Here is a 23550-nt window from a genome sequence, read left to right as displayed (position 1 = left end):
ATCTTTTTTAATTTCTAATTATTTTAAATAACCATTAATAATAATAGTAAAAATTGCGATTATTAATAAATATTAGCAAAAACAGTATATTTTGTATTATAAAAATATGTTTCAATAGATATTAAATAAAATATAACTTATACAATTTTCAAATTATTATAGATATTAATAATAGTATCAACCATTACTATTATTATTAATGGTTATCATTTTTTTAAAAATGTGAACCAAAAAAAATCTATATACAGAAAAATCTATCATTTTCAATTTCTTATTATTTTGAATAATCATTAACAATAATAGTAAAAATTGCTATTAATATTAAATATGAGCAAAGCTAGTATATTTTTGTTTCCATTTATTATTTAAGTGCATTTAAATAATTAATTATTATTTTATAAAAAAATTAATGAAAAGAAAGAGAACAATTAAGGTTTTGGAGATCCTTTATTATAGATTAAAATAATAATTAAGAAAAATAAATAATTGTGAAAAATTGAGAAAATAAAAAATAAGAGAAATAATTCATTTAGGCTACATATGAATATCAATAATGATGATTAATGATAATTATTATATTTTCTTAAGCTGTTACCGTTATTTATATTATTTTAAATTTATTTTGCATATTAAAAAGAATTAAAAAAACAGTAATAATCCCAATACCTACGAAAACTCTACTAACATATATCTCTACTATTTATTTATATATATATATATATATATATATAAGGATGAGCTTGGTCATCCTTTTTTTTTTTTGTTTTATTCTTAATTTGTTTTTTTTTTCAATTTTCTTTTATATTTTTTTAATCTTAAAAATCATCACACGTCTACATATTATGCGTTACATTATATTGTCTTTTTACTGAATAAATAAATATTTGACATTTATATTTTATTATTAATGTTATTTACTTGTTATATTTTTTATTACCTTTTTTTGTTTTGCCAAGATTTTTTTTCCTGGAGAACCATTATCCACTATATATATTTTTTTATACTATCATTGTATACTTTTATTTTTTCTTAAATCAATTATTCAGTAAAATTTACTCGAATATTTCTATTTTTCATTATTATTTTTATTCCCTTTCTTCTTTTATTTTGTATTGAGGTTTATTTTTTAATAGTATTTTTTAGAATTAAGTAATTAAAATGTGTTATCTTTTCATCATTTAAATAAATATTAACATTATAATATGATATATATTAGTTAATTATTTAATATCATATTATATATTTTTCAAAATATTATATTACTTTTTATAATATTTTCTTTTTAAATTTAATAAATAAAATATGTACTCTTTATGTCATATTTAAAAAAAAACATATTAACATTATGAAATGATATTTAATTATTTACTATCATATTTAAAATTTTTAAAAATATCATATTACAATATCTAGCAAAATTATAAAAAGATATCCACCAAATATAATTATGTTTAAGATTATTGTAAATAAAATTATACTATTGGTACAAAAAAAAATTAGTTTCATATTAATTATAAACAAATATATTACAACTTCATAGAATTATATTCAAAATAATAAAGAAGAAATAGTATTTTATGATAATTTTTTTAAGACAAATGTGATGATTCATTTTATTCATCTGTTATTGTTTTCTTTTTCTTTTAAGTTAATTGTTGTTACATTATTAAAACTATGTATGTATATTAATTTTTGCTAGATATGTATGTTATTGTATGTGTATTATTAACTTTGTAAAATTATCAAATAAAATATATTTTTTAAAAAACATTAAAAAAAATATATTTTCACTAATTAAGATTTTAGCTAAAGAGTCATTGTATGTTTATACACTGCTATGTGACATATATCTAAATTAATTTGAAATATATTTTTTACATACTAGACCGGTGTGATAAGTGTGTTACTTTTCTTTTGATATTTTACTTGGCGTTTCCTTTCCAATATATTATTATGAAGTTTTTCCAATGTATATAGTTAGTTTTTTTTTTTTTTTTAAAAAACTACTTAATTTAGTAAGTGTGTTAGTTTTCTTTTCTATTGAATATCCTCATTTAATTTTTCTTTTACACCTTATTGGAGTTTTTAAGAATAATTATATATACAATTTATTAATTTGCAAGGTAGTCATTATTTTTTTTTAATGGGAGAATGACGTCTTTATTTCTTCCAAATTAATAAAGTGTTTGTGATGTTGTAAATAGTTGAATTAAATATTTAGAAAAATATTAGTTTACAACTAAGTTATTTTCTCACAAAATATCAATTTATCAAACAAAGAAAATTGTCATAGAATCAGAGGAGTGACAAAATACATAATAATAATAATAATAATAACACAATCAATTCAATTTCCAAGCCAAGAGAAAAAAAATATTAATTATGAACTATTTGTTTATATTATTATTTAATTTCTTCACCTACAATTGTTTTATTCTTAATTTGTTTTTTTCTTTCAATTTTTTTTTGTATATTTCTTTAATCTTAAAAATCATCACACGTCTACATACTATGTATTACATTATATTGTCTATTTACTGAATAAATAAATATTTGACACTTATATTTTATTATTAATGTTATTTACTTGTTATATTTTTTGTTACTTTTTGTTACACCCAGATTTCGAGCCATGAGAATTGTGACCTCGAAAGCTGGATTTGTAATGAATGGACTCGTAATATCTGGAACACGTCCGAAGTCTAGGCATCGAGCCTGCGAAGCAGAGACGACTTCGAAGATGGTAGCCTCGAGATCCTCACAAGCTCGAAAGACAGACCCCGAAGTACGTTTGTTCTCGGGATGGCCTCGGATTAGGGCTCCGAGCCTGACACCCGTATGAGTCGAAGTCATGTGGTCTCGGAAAGATGCTATAGCTCGAAAGTCAACAAGAGACCTGGGTGAATAGGGCCTTGCCGATATAAGATAACAATTTTGAATATCTTTGTGAATCATCAATGAGAGATGAGGTCTACATTGATTGCTATAAATCCCCTATAATCAAGGGATATTAATTGTTCAGTTATACGCCCCCTGATCTTCAGGGGACATTTCCTTGTATATAGGATTACAGGCTTTGAATGCCATTAAATTTATTTGCATATAAAGAATAACTTCCCGAAATATGTGGGATAGTATTCTGAAACCTCCTCTATAAATAGAGAGGTCATGTATCATTGTAAGGGACCGAACTTTTGTAATCTTGAGAGAAAACTCTGGGGAATTCATCCTTGAATTTTCAGAGATCATCTTAAGTTTAATAACAAGGACTCGTGGACTAGGCAGAGTTAACTGCTGAACCACGTAAAAAATCTAATTTGTCTTATCATATTTTTATTGGCCATAACTGATTATTGTTTCGTGCTCTTATTTCACTGTTGACGAAAAACGGCATCAACAGTTTGGTGCTTTCATTGAGAGCCTTAAGCATTCAGTCCCTGAACAAGTTATGGCCGCTACTAATCAGAACATTCTTGAAGAAGATTATCCAAGACGTCCTGGGAAACAGCCGATGGAAAACCCAGATGTCGAAGAAAGAAGTGGATCCTCCGATTCTCGGGGACCACCTCCTCCACCAAGAGATGAGGATATGTATTACAATCCTGAGCGATATGTTCCCATTGTGGAACTTGAGAACCGGCAGTTGAAACAGCAGTTGGCAGAAGCCAACAAGCGAAATGTGGAGTTAGCGAGGATAGTCGCAGAGGCGCAGGTGGCTCAGCCCCCGCATTCGCGTGAAAATCAAGCTCCTCCTCCTAGGGACGTGCATGTTCCTCCCCGCAGGCCCCGTGGGCGTCCACGAAAGAATGCTGCCACAAGAAGGCCAGCACAACCTCTGGCACCAGCAGAGCCATCCGCTCCCCCTAGGCCCCAGAGAAGTACCCGGGCTAGGGCCCCAGTTAATCCACCTGTGGAAGTACCTACGGGAATTGAGAACAATCGAGTCCCTGCAGAGGCTCGGACTCAAGTCCTTGGGAATGCACCAGATGTAACCAACCCATCTTGGGCAAACTCCGGACCGTCTAGGCCGCGAAATGGGAGGCAGCCACTGTCACCTATACGGTTCCCTCCATCACCTATAAGATATCCTTCACCTCCTCGTAGGAATGCTCAACCAGTTCGAGATCAAGACGAAAGGCGTGCGGAGAGGAGACAAGGAAACAGGGAAACTTTTCAGGAGCGGAGAGGTGTCCTATCTGAAAGGAGTCAAACATCCCGATCTCGCACGGCAGAAACGAGGCGGCATGGAAAAGACCCATCTCGAAATAACCATGCCATAAGTTTTACTAGTGACGACTCTGGAGATACTAGATCGGTCAGCATGCATGATCGAGGTTGTAAGAATACTGGGGGCCGCAAGAATCGCTCCGACCTACGAGAACATTTGAATCAAAGTCGGGGTAATGTTAACCCAATAAACCCGGACCTGAGGGATCGCTTAAATAGGTGTAAAGATCCCCTACGGAGGCGCGAGCCTGCAATTGTGATCGACGACAACCGATTCCAGACAGTACCCCTCACGGACCCAGTCCAAGAAAGAATTGATCAGTTGGAAAAGGCCTTTAGGCTTTTGAAAAACGAGCAAGGTCAGGATCGATATGAAGATTTTGATGAGGAGCTTGAACCGTTTGCTCCCCATATTTCCAACACTCCATTTCCCCAAGGGTTCCAGATCCCTCACGTCCCAACGTTTGAGGGAAAGACCGACCCGTACAACCATTTGAGTACGTTCAACACCATAATGAGAGTCAGTAACGTGGGTTACGAGCTCAGATGCATGTTATTTCCAGCATCATTGACAGGACCAGCAAAAAGTTGGTTCGAAAAATATAAAAGACACTCAATAACTTCTTGGGAGCAGCTATCTAAAGACTTCAAGAAGCAGTTCAGAGCCATGATGGGGGTTAGACCTGAGGCGTCAACCCTAACTAATGTTTGGCAACACCCAGGTGAGACATTAAAAAGTTACCTTACAAGGTTTAATTTGGAAGTTGCCCGAGCTCGAAATGTGGATGACAGTGGACACCTAATGGCTGTCCAAGCCGGAGTAATGCCAAGAAGTGCCCTCTGGGATGACATGCAGAGAAAACCGGTGAGGTCCCTAACCGATTTTAATAGACGAGCGCAGAGGTTTGTCAATGTAGAGGAAGCAAGGTCGACACTTAATGTGACCTCCCAGCCTGAAACTACAACGATAAACGTAAACTCTGCCTCAACCTCGGCGGACCCAGTAGCTTCAAAGCCTACCGTGGAAAACCCTTCCAAGAGAAAAAAGAACGAAGGAAGTAACCCCGAGGCCGAAGGAGGAAAGAAAAAGAAGGGGGAGAGATATTTCTCTGTGTACAAAGTGTACACCGAGCTCAACGAGTCTCGGGAGAACATATACCTGGCTAATGAAAACCAGGTCCCCTTCAGGCGTCTGGACCCAATGAGAAATCAGAAGTCCAAGAGGGACTCCAGAAAGTATTGCCGATTTCACAGAGACACCGAGCATACTACTGATGAATGTCGACAGCTGAAAGACGAGATCGAAGGATTGATCTCGAGGGGTTACTTCAGACAATATGTCAAGAACCAGAGTACTAATCAAGTGACTGCGAGCCAGAGAGCAGCCGCGTCGCAACCCACGCAAAACAATAATTCTCAAGCTAGGGAAGAAGATAGGCCGCCGCCGATAGATGGAGAAGACGTGATAACCATCTCGGGAGGGCCTCATCCCGCGGGCATGGGCATAAATGCCCAAAAAAGATACGTTAACGAGCTGAAAACTAAGGACGGGTCTCCCTATGAACCCAAACCTAGAGCTCCAAAAAGTCAGAGAATTGAATCCTAACTAATAACCTTCACTGAGGAAGACGTGTCCCATGTTCAGTTTCCTCACCACGATCCGCTGGTCATCACTCTCCAGCTGGCAAATAAAAGGGTCCATCGAGTTCTCATAGACAATGGGAGCTCAGTTAACATTCTCTATAGAGCAACCCTCGAAAAGATGGGACTCTCCCTCCACGACCTGAAAGCACATGCGACTACTTTATACGGATTTTCAGGAGAAGGGACCGCCTGCATGGGATCCATCGAGCTCCCCGTAACCTTGGGAGACTACCCGATCTCGGCAACCAAGATGATGGAGTTTGTGGTAGTGGATCTACCTTCAGCCTACAATGTGCTGCTCGGGAGACCCGCCCTGGTTGGGCTGGGGGCAGTCACATCAGTAAGGCATCTGGCCCTTAAGTTCCCGACCCCTAGCGGCGTCGGGACATTGAAGGGAGATCAGTTTGCTTGGAGAGAATGCTACATCATTTCCTTAAGAGGAAAGAAACAGACGAGCGCACAAGCACTCGTCATTATTCAAAGTAAAGATGGGACGGTCTTAGAGATTGATGAAGAGATCGACCCCAAGGGTTGAGGAGAAAGCTGACCTCGAACCCTTAGAAGAGCTTGAAGAAATTCAGCTCGAACAAACCGATCCCTCGAAAAAGGTAAAGGTTGGAAAGCACCTCCAGGAAGAGACAAAATAGCAACTAATTTGCTTTTTAAAGAAAAACCAGGACGTCTTCGCATGGTCACATTCAGACATGGTGGGGATAAGTTCGAATATAGCAAGCCATGCATTAAATATAGACAAAAGCTTCCCTCCGAAGCAAAAAAAGCGAAGACAGCTGGATGATGACAGAAAGAAGGTGCTGAAGGAGGAGATCGACAGGTTAAAAGCAAACCGATTCATTAGGGATGCTTTTTACCCTGACTGGGTATCCAATCCGGTGTTGGTCCCAAAACCTAATGGGACGTGGCAGACCTGTATTGACTATTCAGACCTCAACAAAGCTTGCCCGAAGGACTGTTTTCCATTACCAAGGATCGACCAGCTCGTGGATGCCACGGCGGGGCATGGACTTATGTCGTTCATGGATGCCTATTCTGGATATAACCAGATTCCCATGCATGCCCCTGACCAGGAACATACGATCTTCATAACGGATAAGGGGCTATACTGCTATAATGTCATGCCATTCGGGCTCAAGAATGCTGGAGCCACATACCAGCGGCTCGTGAACATGATGTTTTCAGAAACGATAGGGAACATCATGGAAGTTTATGTTGAAGACATGCTTGTCAAATCTCAACTTAACAATAACCATGTTGATGACCTCAAAGAGTGCTTTGGCGTGCTCCGAAAGTATAACATGAAACTAAATCCCTAGAAGTGTACTTTCGGAGTATGTCAGGAAAATTCCTGGGCTTTATCGTGAACGCTCGTGGAATAGAAGCAAACCCCGACAAGATCCAGGCCCTGATTGACATGCCCTCACCTCGAAGACACAAGGATGTCCAAAGTTTGACCGGCAGGATGGCGGCCTTAAGTAGGTTCATTTCAAAATCTACGGACCGTTGTCTTCCGTTTTTCAACCTTTTGAGGGGAGGTAAGAAATTTGAATGGACGGAGGAGTGCGAGCTGGCTTTTCAGGAGCTTAAAAAGCACCTCGCAGAACCCCCCATCTTGTTAAAACCTGTTACGAGAGAAGTACTATACCTATACCTTTCCACCACCGAACACGTGATAAGTGCAGTGCTCGTGCGGGAAGAAGAGAAGGTACAGAGACCCGTTTATTACATCAGTAAAAGGTTACTGGGGGCATAATCGAGGTACCCCTTGATGGAGAAGCTGGCTCTCAGCTTAATACATTCATCTCGTAAACTTTGACCCTACTTTCAGGCGCACACCATCCATGTGTTGACTGATCAACCACTTAGGCAAGTCCTGTCTAAACCAAAGGCTTCAGGTTGACTTCTTAAATGGGCGGTTGAACTCAGACAGTTCGAGATCACCTACCACCCAAGGACGGCCATTAGGGCACAGGCCTTGGCTGACTTTATAGTGGAATGTACTGGCATGGCCAATGATGAGGTTATAGCCCCGGCCCACGAGCTGTGGAAACTTTACGTCGACGGCTCATCCAATGAAAATGGATCGGGGGCAGGGGTCATTTTGGTTACCCCCGCAGGGAGCTGATTTCATTCTGCCTTAAGATTTGGCTTCAAAGCGTCGAATAATGAGGCCAAATATGAGGCTTTACTAGCGGGACTTTGTATAGCCAAAGAACTCAAAGCTAAAGCTATACATTGCTACAACGACTCCCAGCTCGTGGTTAATCAAATCCTGGGAGAATACCAGGCTCGAGGCATGAGGATGGCAGCTTATTTAGAGAAGGCAAAATCCGCATTAGAGTGTTTCGAGTTTTATGCGATCGAACAGGTTCCCCGAGAGCGAAACTCAAATGCAGATGCTTTAGCTCGGCTCGCCACCTTCGCTGAGAATGATGAACTAAACGTTGTGCCCATAGAACACCTCTCGGCACCTAGCATTAACGAGCCAGAGGATGAAGACGTGTGTATGATTAAGTCCGAGCCTACCTGGATGACCCCAATAGTGGAATATCTTGAGACCGGCGTCCTTCCAAAAGACCGGAACCAGGCTCGAAAGTTAATGTATCAGCTTCCCCGTTACACCATGATGGACGGAAAGCTATATAGAAGGGGGTATTCCATGCCATTACTACGGTGCGTAACCCCACCCGAAGCCAAGAAAATCATCGAAGAAATTCATGAAGGGTTCTGTGGAGACCATACCGGGGGGCATAGCCTGTCCAAGAAAATCATACGCCAAGGATATTTCTGGCCTACCATTAAATCGGATTCTTTCGAGTACGTGAAGAAATGCGACAAATGCCAGAGATTTGCTACGATTCCTCGAGCTCCACCATCCGAGCCAACCATGTTGACATCCCCATGGCCATTCGCGGTATGGGGAATCGATCTCATAGGCTCTCTCCCAACTAGCAAGGGCGGCGTGAAATATGCTGTAGTCGCTGTGGATTACTTCACAAAGTGGACGGAGGCTGAACCGCTGGCAACAATAACCTCCAAAAAGGTCCTCGACTTCGTGGTAAAAAACATCGTATGCCGATATGGGATACCGAGGAAAATTGTATCCGACAACGGAACCCAGTTCGATAGCGACTTGTTTACCAACTTTTGTGAGAAAAATGGAATAATAAAGAGTTTTTCGTCAGTAGCTCATCCTCAGGAGAATGGACAAGTCGAAGCTGTAAACAAAACTCTCAAGAGTTCACTTAAGAAAAAGTTGGAGGAAGCGAAAGGACGATGGCCCGAAGAGTTGCCCCAAGTCCTATGGGGGTATAGGACCACAGCTCGAACATCAACATGACACACCCCATTCTCTCTAGCATACGGATGTGAGGCTATGTTGCCTATCGAGGTCGAAATCCCTACAATTCGAACTCACATTTATAACCAAAGCTCGAACCATACTCAGCTCGAAGAAACCTTAGACTTGATTGAAGAAAAAAGAAACGAAGCTCAGTTAAGGAACGCTGCCTACCAGCAACGAGCTACCATGTACTTCAACAAGAGGGTTCGAGATTGAAAATTCAGTGTGGGAGACTTGGTGTTAAGACGCGTATTTTTAGCAACCCGAGATCCAGAAGCTGGTGTGCTCGGGCCAAATTGGGAAGGACCATATCAGATAGAGTCCGTCATCCGGCCTAGTGTTTACAAACTAGCGAGGTTGGATGGGAGCCTGGTACCGCGAGCATGGAATGACGAACACCTAAGACCTTACTATCAATAGTATAGGAAGAGTGTTGCCTGTAACCATGATTGTTTATCTGTACTAATTTGTCTACTTTTGAATTCCATCAAATAAAGATTTATTTCGTTCAATATGTTATATCTCTTTTTATTTTTGCAAACTCTCTTAATTTAATAACCTATGGTCACACTCATAGGATATTAAGGGGGCATCATTGGTATATATACCATGAACTTGAAAAATAAAATAACACACACGAAATACATGCAAGTGTTTGGATGTAACCAGATGCGCGAGCTTGGATAGTTTGGACATAACCGAATTATCAAAAACATACAAGTATTTGGATGTAACCAGATACGCGAGCTTAGATAGTTTGGATGTAACCAAATTATCAAAAGATAAAAATGTTTGGATATAACCAAATATGTGAACTAGATTAAAAATATAAGTGTATGGATTACAAACCAAACACGACCTTAATAGGTTTGGAACAAACCAGCTAAAACTAATCGACAAGTTGGAATTTAAACCTACTTCGAGATAAGTTGAGATCGAGGCTGGAATATCTTATGGGAAAATAGTTTCGAAATCATAACTACAGAGAAGTAACCGAGGATGAGAAAAAGTAACTAAGCAATAAGATATAACTAAACCGCTTGCATTACACACCATACAAGTACTTTCGGGTCCATGGTTAAAGTAATATCCGACCTTGATAAATAATGAGATCGGAAGCGGATAATTCAAGCAAACGATGCATGAACGCGTTGAGTCTCGAGCCTAAATCCAAACTATGTTTGTATGAATAAATAAACATAAACGATTCATTAATATAAAATGTGCAAAATATTTCGAACCAAGAAATGTAAAGCATATGTATTAATATAAAAAAAAAATTTATCAGCCCTACGGGCATAAATTAAAGTAATTACAAAAATAAGGGGACGTAGCCCTAAGATGAGATTTCCCCCGAAATCATATTCAAGAAGAAGCACCCTCCTTGGCCTTCTCAGCGCCAACAGCATCGGACCCCTCAGGACGAATAGCATGACTATCCTTCTGAGCACCCTTGGAGGCGACCTCCCGAGCAGCCTCTTCCGCCTCAAGCCTAGCACTCCACTTATCTAGAAGCTTCGCCTCATGAGGACCTAGGAAGCTGGTATCGAGGTCTTCGTTGTTGGCCCACATTCTATACATGGCCGAATCAATAGCCTGGTCCTTCTTCTCTTTATACTCAGCAAGGAGGCGAGCCTTTTCACCCTCAATTATATCAAAAGTGGCGGCCCATTCTTCTTCGAGCTTTTTGTTAGCCTCTTGGAGCCAAGTGTTCTCCTTCTCAAGCTCTACGAGCCTGGAATTCTCCTTCTCAAGCTCCGCGAGCCTAGCATTCAGCTTCTCAAGCTCGGATGCCTTGGCCTTAAGCTCCTCGGCTCCTGCCTCAAGCTTTGCATTTGCTGCCTTCAGGTCATCACTTACTTTGAGTGGAAGGTCCTTCGCCTCCTGAGCATGAGACTTGCTCGAATGGATCTCATTGTTCAACTTATAGTTGAGCTGGGCAGTAACAGCAAGAGTCTGACAAAAGATAAAATCGTCATTAACACTAGAACTATCTATAAATATAACTAAGAAGTAGAAGAAAAGTTACCGCGGCAGCAAGCTCGACACTCTTCTCGTAGAGGGCAGTGCAGTCTTGGGCATTGTTCAAAAATTGCCAGTGAGGAGCGTCGAAGCTGCTAAAACTCTGGCTGATTCGGGACATAACATCCGAGCCCAGCATGGACCCATGGGATCCAGTCGCATTATCAATTACATACTCCTCAACGTGAGTAGAAACTGACAGCTTGTGAGTTCGAGAAGCAGAAGGCTTTCTGGGAGGTGGACCAAATGTCGGCTGGACCACTACAGGAAGTTGGGGCTCGGTCATAATAGAGGCATCGACCTGCGAAGTCGGTGCCGCGATGGAGCTCGTAACAGGCGGAGTCGGGGGAGGAGGTGTTTTCTCGGTCCTCTTGGGGACTTTGGCAGGCCGGTCAACCTTTCGTGACCCCACCCTGGGACGCTTGCTCCTCTTGGCACCGCCACTCTCGAGGATGTTTTCAAGGCCAGAATCCATCTTGCCAAAACAATCACGCCACAATATGAATGAAAAAAAAGGGGGGAAAAGTATATAAAGTGATTCAGCATCGCATAGATATACAAAGTAATGATAGAAGAAACCTAACTGGAACTCTCCCCCGAGCTCGAGCTCGGAGACCATAAAATTCCCCCATCTTCAGAAGAGGCGGGGGGAGTACCTTCCCTATAGGTGGACATCAACCTCGAGAGGTCCCTATAGTCATTGGTCCCATATTGGACGGCTATCCCATCCCACACCTCGTTCAGACTGTACATGGTGTCATACTTCCTGAGCCAACTATCAAACCTATGAACTCGGTCATCTACCCAAGTCCATATATAGAAGTGGTCCCTATCATCTGGGCACAAGACTAACCTATTGGGTTTGTGCTTTAATAAGGTGGGGGACCACATTTTTGAGCTAAGGATGACTTTACCTTGATCATCCGAGTCTGAGCTCGAGGCTTCATCGTTAGCCTCGTTCCCCAATGGCGGGCTTCTTCGGCGAGCTGGAGGCGGGGGCCTCACCTCTCTCCTTGGAGGGAGGATGCCTGTGGGCAAAGGCACAAGCTCCCAGTGGTCGTACTTTTTATTGGACCAGTCTAAGGTGGACTGGCCATCTCCCAAAAGCCCGCAAGCTCAGAGCTTACTCTCATGCAAAAGGTATGAGAGAGACCTCCTGCCGTAAGGGAGTTGGAGCAGAGTCTCTCTATGCTCGTTCATTGCGTCGTTGGGAGTAGGACGGTGAAAATTGGCTGGAAAATAAGACACATTTCAACTAAGTACGGACCTACAAATAAAAGCCCGAGAACAAAGATAAAGAAGGTTGAAGTACCTACGAATCCGTCTGAATGAGTAGCATCGAGACGAGGACAAGCCATCTGTCCAGAAGAAGGCTTTCTTAAAGTCAGGTGGATGGTTAGGGAGGTCCTCAAACACCTTTTTCTCTTTGGGGTAGCTCGAGAGATAGTAGAAGCCGTCTCCTCCCCGAGCTCGGGAGGGGTTGCTTTTCAGACAGAAGAGGTACAAAATCTCCTGTGGTGAAGGTCCTTTCCACTTCAATTCGTGGTATAACGACCTCAGGGCAGACAAAACCCTGTAGGAATTAGTGTTGAGCTGGAACGGGGCCAACCCAACAAAGTTCGTGAAATCCTTGAAGAAAGACTTCAAAGGTAGTAGCGCTCCTGCCTTCATGTGTTCCTGGCTCCATGCCGCATACCTCAGCCTGTTGTCAGGGTTTCTAGTCCCTGGAGCATAGCAGCTTCGTTCACTAGAGGTTGGAGCTCGACACCTTAAGGAGCTTGACAACCTGAGACCATGGAAGGCCAGGATATCAGTTACCTGATTTATCGAGGTGACCGAGCTCCAGTAGTGCTCGTCCTCAAAGAATTCCCTCTTCGGCTGCGAGGTAGAGGCTCCCCCATCAGTGAAAATTGGAGCTCTCTTGGACTGTATGCAACGATCACTTTTAACCCAGGGTCGAGGGGGATCGACCTGGGCCCTGAATTAGATTCTGGATAAAGAGCCTCTTGAAGGGTTCTCCTCTTCTTTTCTATGACCTCGATGATTTGGCGGCGATAGTGAGCTCGGGTTTCCTCCTGTTCGCGTGCGAGATCGTATTCACGAATCAGACGTTGATTCCGAGCAAACAGCGAATCTGGGCTCGGGGTTTTTGGCGAGTAAGGGATTGCCAGCAACGACCCCCACCGTCTTTCCAGATTCTGTGACATCTAGCGAGAAAGAAAAAATGGTGAGGGCCATGCATGCAAGGGCTCAAGAAATGCAAGCTTGACAAGACAAGCTCGAAGAATGCTTGAATACGAAATGAGCTCGATACTAAAAGCCCGATTAAAGAGTCGGAACGTGTACTCTACGAGAAAAAGGAGGAGAGTGGATAATTTTTTTTGAAAATCCCGAAATATCAGGGAAAAAGGGTGGCGGTTATTCAGAAATGGTAATCTTGGTTATCGTGCGTTCTTTAAAACCAAGATTTTATACCCGATATCTTGGTGTGCAAGATATGTCTTTTAAAATTTTGAAACCTAGAAAAAAGAGACCTTGTTCTACACCAAAACTGGATTTGGAACCAGTGATTTAAACCTAGTATGGAGACTTAAACGTGAAAGCCTATCGGTCAAAAATTTCCTAGCGTATCATACTAAGAAAATAAACTAGCGCACTCCCAAAAATAACAAGAACAACATAGACAGAAACCGGCATAATGGGAAATAAAAAGACAATCAGATACTTACACAATGATGGCGATTGCAAAGAAATTATTGATTGAAGGAGAGGCTGCAGGTATGAGCTCACGGTCTCGAACTGTTATCCCAAAATTTGAAAATGGTGACGTGGCAATATAATTGACACGTGGCATGGATTAGTTGGGTGATCTGGCTTAGTAATAGCCCAGTGCGTCAGTGAAGAGTTTGGACTGCTTGGGAGATGTCATAACCAAGCCAAATGCACCCGAGGGGAATACTTGGGCTGAGGAGTGCTTGGCTCGGACCCTGGTCCAAGGATGGCATCCCAAGTGCTTGCCTCGGACCTTAGTCCGAGGAGATAATTCAAATAGTTGGCTCGGACTCTAGTCCGAGGAGAAGCCAAGTCATTGGCTTGGACCTTGGTTCGAGGAAAGGCCATAAAAGCTCCGATCGGACCTTAGTCCGAGGAGCCCTTAAATGCTTGGCTCGGACCTCAGTCCAAGGAGCTCCTAGATGATTGGCTCGGACCATGTCCGAGGAGAGCCCTGGGTGATTGGCTCGGACCATGTCTGAGGAGAGCCATGCATGTGTGCCAAGGGATTGGCTCGGATCCTAGTCCGAGGAGCCCCCTAGATGCTTGGCTCGGATCCTAGTCCGAGGAGGCGCCATGAGGTTGGTTCGGACCTTAGTCCGAGGAGGAGCCATGAGGTTGGCTCGGACCCTAGTCCGAGGAGGAGCCATGAGGTTGGCTCGGACCTTAGTTCGAGGAGGGCCAAAAATATGTGGCTCGGACCCTAGTCCGAGGAGAGGCTCCAAGTGATTGCCTCGGACCTTAGTCCGAGGAGAGCCAAAGTGATTGCCTCGGACCTTAGTCCGAGGAGAGCTATGCATGCATAATCTTGGTCCGAGGAGAGTAAGGGGTATGGTCCATATGCAGGTGTCCAGCATGCATATGACCGACCAGAAGACGATATTCATCAGCAAAATAGACTAGACTACGTCAAAATTCCAGAAACAACTTCAGTAAGAATCGGTTTGGGCACCGCGTGAATCTCTCATTCCTCACTCAAATTGAGGAATCTGTTGTATTTTGAATATTTTGTGTAATTTAAATGTAATATAAATAATAGAATACCCCGATTCTAGAGGGATATCAGTTTAAAATCCCAAGCCTATAAATAGAGGGTGAATGGGATCAAAAAAGGACTTTTTGGGCAATTTGAGAATTAGTCTGAGTTCTAGAGAGAGAAAGTGCCTTTTTCTTGAGAGAATCCTTTTTGTATTCTTGAATATTTACACTTAAGAAACTTAGTTGACACTGGTTCATCTGATCTTGAGTGTGGATAAAGTAATAAAATCTCTAAGTGGATTAGGCTATTACCGACTGATCGGGGCTGAACCACTATAAAATCTCTTGTGTTATTTACTTTTCTTGATAAAACTGTCTGTGTCGTTTACATTCTCTTGAAGGCTTGTCGTTATTGACGTTCTCACGTCGTTGGCTAAAAACACAGTCAACACGAACAAACTGGCGGTCCTCTGTTTCTTCGGCTGAGAAAACATGCACAAGCAAGAAGTTCTCAGGGATAGTTTCTGGTTTTGTCTCTTTTCTTTCTTCTGATGAGCGCAAAATAAAAGGAAGACGATGATTGGGGTCTTATATATAGATGGTAAAAGGGGATTAATCTGAGCCATTGAACAAAACCCTTGTAAAATCCAACGGATAGGGATTAATGATATGATGGTACCAGAAAGGTGGCAGACGAACGATCGCGGCAGATTTCCAAGGTACTCGAGTACCCTGAATGAGCAATACCCAACTGACACGTGTCCATTTTTAAGTATGTGACGGTGCGATTCCCGAAGAAAGTAGTTCAAAAGTTTCCTTCTCATAGGATTCGAACAAATACTTTTGAGGGGGCAAAATGTTACACCCAGATTTCGAGCCATGAGAATTGTGACCTCGAAAGCTGGATTCGTAATGAATGGACTCGTAATATCTGGAACACGTCCGAAGTCTAGGCATCGAGCCTGTGAAGCAGAGACGACTTCGAAGATGGTAGCCTCGAGATCCTCACAAGCTCGAAAGACAGACCCCGAAGTACGTCTGTTCTCGGGATGGCCTCGGATTAGGGCTCCGAGCCTGACACCCGTATGAGCTCGAAGTCATGTGGTCTCGGGAAGATGCTATAGCTCGAAAGTCAACAAGAGACCTGGGTGAATAGGGCCTTGGCGATATAAGATAACAATTTTGAATATCTTTGTGAATCATCAATGAGAGACGCGGTCTACATTGATTGCTATAAATCCCCTATAATAAAGGGATATTAATTGTTCAGTTATACGCCCCCTGATCTTCAGGGGACGTTTCCTTGTATATAGGATTACAGGCTTTGAATGCCATTAAATTTATTTGCATATAAAGAATAACTTCCCGAAATATGTGGGATAGTATTCTGAAACCTCCTCTATAAATAGAGAGGTCATGTATCATTGTAAGGGACCGAACTTTTGTAATCTTGAGAGAAAACTCTAGGGAATTCATCCTTGAATTTTCAGAGATCATCTTAAGTTTAATAACAAGGACTCGTGGACTAGGCAGAGTTAACTGCTGAACTACGTAAAAAATCTCATTTGTCTTATCATATTTTTATTGGCCATGACTGATTATTGTTTTCGTGCTCTTATTTCACTGTTGACGAAAAATGGTGTCAACACTTTTTTTTTGTTTTGCCAAGTTTTTTTTTTTCTGGAGAACCATCATCCACTATATATATATATATATTTTTTATACTATCATTGTATATTTTAGTTTTTTCTTAAATCAATTATTCAATCAAATTTACTCGAATATTTCTATTTTTCGTTATTATTTTTATTCCCTTTCTTCTTTTATTTTGTGTTGAGGTTTATTTTTTAATAGTATTTTTTAGAATTAAGTAATTAAAATGTGTTATCTTTTCATCATTTAAATAAATATTAACATTATAATATGATATATATTAGTTAATTATTTAATATCATATTATATATTTTTCAAAATATCATATTATTTTTTTATAATATTTTCTTTTTAAATTTAATAAATAAAATCTGTACTCTTTATGTCATATTTAAAAAAAAACATATTAACATTATAAAATGATATACATTATTTAATTATTTACTATCATATTTAAAATTTTTAAAAATATCATATTACAATATCTAGCAAAATTATAAAAAGATATCCACTAAATATAATTATGTTTAAGATTATTGTAAATAAAATCATACTATTGGTACAAAAAAAATAGTTTCATATTAATTATAAACAAATATATTACAACTTTATAGAATTATTTTCAAAATAATAAAGAAGAAATAGTATTTTATGATTATTTTTTTAAAGACAAATATGATCATTCATTTTATTTATCTGTTATTGTTTTCTTTTTCTTTTAAGTTAATTGTTGTTACATTATTAAAACTATGTATGTGTATTAATTTTTGCTAGATATGTATGTTATTGTATGTGTATTATTAACTTTGTAAAATTATCAAATAAAATATATTTTTTTAAAAACATTAAAAAGATATATTTTCACTAATTAAGATTTTAGCTAAAGAGTCATTGTATGTTTATACACTGCTATGTGACATATATCTAAATTAATTTGAAATATATTTTTTACATACTAGATCGGTGTGATAAGTGTGTTACTTTTCTTTTGATATTTTACTTGACGTTTTCTTTCCAATATATTATTATGAAGTTTTTCCAATGTATATAGTTAGTTTTTTTTTTTTTAAAAACTACTTAATTTAGTAAGTGTGTTAGTTTTCTTTTCTATTGAATATCCTCATTTAATTTTTCCTTTACACTTTATTGGAGTTTTTAAGAATAATTATATATACAATTTATTAATTTGCAAGGTAGTCATTATTTTTTTTAATGGGAGAATGACGTCTTTATTTCTTCCAAATTAATAAACTGTTTGTGATGTTGTAAATAGTTGAATTAAATATTTAGAAAAATATTAGTTTACAACTAAGTTATTTTCTCACAAAATATCAATTTATCAAACAAAGAAAAATTGTCATAGAATCAGAGGAGTGACAAAATACATAATAATAATAATAATAATAATAATAATAATAATAATAATAATAACACAATCAATTCAATTTCCAAGTCAAGAGAAAAAAAATATTAATTATGAACTATTTGTTTATATTATTATTTAATTTCTTCACCTACAAGAATTCACCACAAAAATATATTTCTTCACTTATTCATTTTTAAATCACTTTTAGTTTTTTGGCAAGAAGCAAAACGCTAGAGAAAGAATAACAATATTAACTGGTTGCTCGTGCTTTAGGCACGAGCCATTCACTAGTATATATATATATATATATACACTAGATATAGGTGGACCATGTGTTTAGATTATTATTATTGTGGGTACAGATTTTCTTTTCTTTTATTTTTTTGTTGATTAAAACAGACCTGGGTCCTGAAATTCTAAGGATTGATTAATAGGTTACCTAATATAATTGACATAGTTAGTAGTGCTAAGATGAATATATATATTATAGGTACAACCAACATATAATACATGTTTCCTTAGTTTTTAAGTTGTATACATTGTCAATAATTTTAAAGTTGTCAATATATATTAGAACCAACATATAATACATGTTTCTTAGTTTTAAAGTTGTAAACATTGTCAATAATTTTAATAAAAATTGGTTCATTATTTAAAAATATATATATATATATAATAGAATGAATTATAGTACTATAGTATATACAAATATTTATATCAATAATATCTACATACATGATATATATATATAAAATACAATAATATTTAAAAAGAAATTTATAATAAAAATAAAAAAAGTCATAGTGTAGACAGTAATATATGTGCATCAACTATTTTTAGTTTCTAATGTATTTCGCAATGTTTTTTTAGTGAATTTGATGAAGAAAAAGAGTTCCAATCACTTGATAAAAAATAAACTATCACACAAATTTATAAGATAAAAAAAATGATACATACGCCTTTATTATTTTTAAATAAATATGATTTAATTATTTAAATTATTATAAATTTTCTTAAAGATATCCTATATGTTTTAATTAATTAATTAATTTTTGTTTAAGTTTATGTTTGTTCTAGTTTTTAAATTTTGTAGTGATAACAAAATATTATATATTATATGTTTAATATAATATTAAGTTTAAATTTAATTAAATTTTATTTAAGTTAAAAAATGTATGATTTTATTATTTTTAAATAATTATTGAGGTAAAATATCTTATTTTAATTTTTTTAATTATTTATTTATTTAAGCTTAAGTCATGTTTACAATCTAATGTTAAATATTAGAATATTCTGTTAAAGTTAGCGAAAAAAATAAAAAACGGTTAAAACTAATAATTTTCGTTATCTACACACTTATTATATAGAAGAGATATATAATCTCTAATTTTTCTTAATTATTATATTCCTAGTTCAGATTATTAAATATATATATTTTGTGAATCTCTAATTTTTTCTCTCAATAAATATATAGTCCACGTTTTATTTTGTTTATAAGAAGTAGCTTATCTCTTTGTTCATGTATATACAATATTTATTAATATTATTTTTTCAAAACTCGTTGCTTGAAGTTGGTGGATGCATTTAGCTCACTAATCCAAATAGTGAGAAATAGTAAAATGATTTTTTTTTAATGAGAATCACGTCACATGAGTCATGAGATAACGATTCACAATCACATGACTTGCTAACTTTTGTATACTCAATTGGGAAAAGGCCTTATCACAATTTCAAATTAATAATAAATTGCTCCCAATTTAATTTTGTGTTACTGAAAATTAGATAACAAAAAATAATTGTATTCAATGCAATAGTAGTTCCAAACATGCACATAGATAGACCGAAAATAGAAAATGAAATGTAACACCATACCATACTAAAATTGTAGAACTTAAAATAGAAAACATACACACATGTAGAAAGATAAACAATAACAATACTAAACACAATTTTTGTACTTATTACTTCCACCATCACTAACTTCTTCATCATCTTCATCTTGAATTTGGTTTCTTCTCTTCTTATTATTAGAAGAAAAAGTAGTAGGATAATTTTCCACATAATCTTCTAATTCATTCGATAAGATATCCTAATGATCCTGTAATTTATTTTTATTAAAAAAAATTGTACACACTAATCATATTAAAATCAAAATGTGATTTAGAGTAATTAAAATTACCTTCTCTTGGGAATGGTCTTCCTTCCTTTCATTTAATTTTTCATTTGGATAAACTTTTTCCTACAAAAGGCATTCAATAATTAGTTTATTTACATCACGTATACTGCATACAAATTGAACTTTGCATAAGTAAATAGTAGTACATTCTTCCCTTTCTTCAATTCACGAGCTTGTTCAAATTTCTCCTTAGGCGTGAAAAACTTTGACACAGTATAATTCTAAAGCCCCTCTTTCAAATTATATTAATTCAATCTTAGTTTGTAAAAGAAATCTTTCCGACAAAGGGTTTTAATTTCAGTAGGAACATCATTGTTTACGCTGTTTTTCGTCAACTTAATTATGTACAACAATAAACAATTAATTAGGAAGAAAAGAAAAGACAAATATTTTTAATGTGGTTCAACAGTTTGTAATCTGTCTACGTCCATGAGTCACTATTATTATGAACTTTGTGTGAAAGCTTCAAGCAATTTGGTAGAATCTTTCTTAGTACAAAATTGTGCTTGAGTATAAATGACTGAATCCGGGCTATATAAAGGTCTGGTTACAAGAATATCTTTCCCCCAATTTAGGAAAGTTACAATCATGTATTTAAATTCAAATAAATATCAGATATATCATAATAATACACCTTAAATGCATTGTTTAAATAATGATCCCATAAAAATAGGGATTTGACACACGGTCTTATAACTAATCCCAAAGAAATAGAGATTTTCTAACAGCTTTTCCGTGTGGTAAACACATCGTCGAGCTTGAACATTGCTTCAACGCACTTTCAAGATCACTCATAGCCTCGAGCTTATCATTCCAGTTGTTGCTTCCTCCTCCCTCACTAAGTCTGTTGAGCTCATCCTTTGGAGAAGGTTAATTCCTTCGAGCCTGAAACTCCTGCTCAAACACTTATGGTAGATCTAGAACCATGTGGCCATGACATTCCATGATAATCATCACAAGTGTAATGTGGAAATTAATTTATTTTGAGCCTGTGCTCTTACGAGCCTACATTACGAGGTCATTTACTTAATCTCGAAATTTGGGTGTAATAATTTTCCTGCTCAAAAGTGTTGGTTCGAATTATGTGAGAAGGAAACTTTTGAAATTTACTTTTGGGAAACGTACCTACCTACCACACTCGAGTGTGGAATGGTGTCCTTAGGAGATTGCATATTGAGAGTACTCGAGTACTCTTTTCTCTGCACATGTGCTTTCCTATTCCCGTTCTTGCCGCCAACCTTCGGAATTAAACACGGTCCATTGGATCATGATTCAATCCGCTTCAAGGGCTTAGATCGATTTCCCAATGCCACCTTTTCTCCTACTTTCACTTATTTAAACTCCCATTCATCTCCTCCATCCCCACTTTACAATCTTATCTTTCAGAAAGAAAACTCGAACCAGAACCGAAGCTCTTGCATGCAATCTGAGAAGAAACAAAGGGAAATTTCAAGAATCTCCCAATTTCCCACTTGATCTCCTTTTGAAAACGAGTTTTGGAGGATCTCCTTGCACCATACTACCAGTCGGCTCTTCAATCTCCCCATCAACTTCCTACGTGTAAGTTCTCTTATCTTACTTCTTTTTTTTACGATTCTTGATGTGTTCTTACAATCTTTACTATGTATATGAGTTTTTTTATTCGTAGGGTGCATAAGTTTGATGGGTAGAGACTTGTTTAGGCCAAAATTGGTAAAAAAAGGCTTCTTTTAAATCATAGGGTAATATGATATAGGTTTCATGTAGTGTAAGGAATAGGGTTTTGAATTAGGGTTTTAACACACATATCCCAATGAGATCTACTCTTTGGGTAACGACCCATTTCTTAGAAGTTCTATATACTCCAAATTAGAAGTAACTGTCCCACTTGGACGTGGACTCACTCTCGATGCCCCAAGCTTTTAATATCTTGGTTATGACGTTTGAGCAGTCTCGCTATTTTGAGCCTTCGGGCTCGATTAATTCGAGCTTGTCATCTCGAGCTTACATGCTTGAGTTAAGTTTCTACCTTCCCATTTTTCTAAATAATGGACCCTCACCTTTTTCTTTCTTTTTAGTTGTCGCAGTCTTCAAAGAATTGGTGGGGGCCCGAGCTTGCGATTCCTTACCACCCACAGTCTCCTCGAGTTGAGTCTCCATTTTCTCGAAACCAGCGGCTGATCCGGGAGCACAAGGAGTGCCTCGAATAGGAAGACATTCGCGCCCATTTCTGATGTCAGATTGACAAGGTCGAAGAGGGGAAAAGAAGGAGATTACGATTTTCCGTGCATTTGGATCTAGACCCCGAGGTTTGGCCAGTTTGCTATATCCTAAGTGTAGGGTCACAATAGCTTTTTCTCTAGGAGAACTCTCATCCGACTTCATGGAGTGTACATCGAACCAAATAACCACACACACCGCCTCCAAAGTCCCTTCTGCCTCGACCTCGGAGAACTCTTTCTTCGAGGCTAAACATTATCAGAGTTCTGTCACATCCACTAGGCAGATTTTGGAACTCCTGTCCTGCCATAGATTAAAATTGTTCGGAAAGCTTGTGTGTTCGCCCACTAGCTTCGATGAAAGGACCTACTTTGCTCCGGGTGAAAACAACCCAGAGAAGAAAATCAATCTTGTGGCCTGGAGTCGCGAGCACATGCGAGCTGGGGCATTACTACCTCTAAAGGACTATTTTTTTGGAATTTTACTGACTACGTTGGTATTGCCATGTTCCAGCTCCAGTCCAACTCATACAAGGTCCTGGCAGCACTAAGGTCACTATACCACGAGATGAAGTGGGATGGACCCTCGGCATACGAGATCCTATATCTCTTCTGCCTTAAAAGTAATCTATATCGAGCTCATGGTGGGGATGGCTTTTATTATCTTTCGAGCTACCCAAAGGAGAAAATGTTGTTTGAGGACATCCCCAACCATCCTTTCAACTTCAAGACCATATTCTTCTGGACTGACAGTTTCAGTCCGCCCAGATTTTACTCGTTTCAACGGATTCGTAAGTATTCTGTCATAGTTTTCTTTGATCTCATTTCTTTATTTCATTTTGAGCTCGTAATGCTCATATAAATGAATTGTTCAGCCAACTACCACCGCCCATAACCTTCAAAAGACATGATAGACCACCGGGAAGATCTCAAATATATCCCCATAACACTGAGGTCTCACTCACAACACATACATAAATCAAATATACCCTCAACAGGTCAAAAATTACAAATTTGCCCCAATTTACAGAAACGGTCCCACATGCATATTTAATACACATAAACATGCATAATATTCACATTACCACATATATCAATTATACCGCATAATCACACATATGTTCCACTAATCCCACCTATAATTCTGATTATGCCC

This window comes from Humulus lupulus, chromosome 3 (assembly GCF_963169125.1).
Source record: "Humulus lupulus chromosome 3, drHumLupu1.1, whole genome shotgun sequence".
In the NCBI taxonomy this organism is placed as follows: domain Eukaryota; kingdom Viridiplantae; phylum Streptophyta; class Magnoliopsida; order Rosales; family Cannabaceae; genus Humulus; species Humulus lupulus.
The sequence above is the reverse complement of the archived record's forward strand: the minus strand, read 5'-3'. Positions refer to the sequence as shown.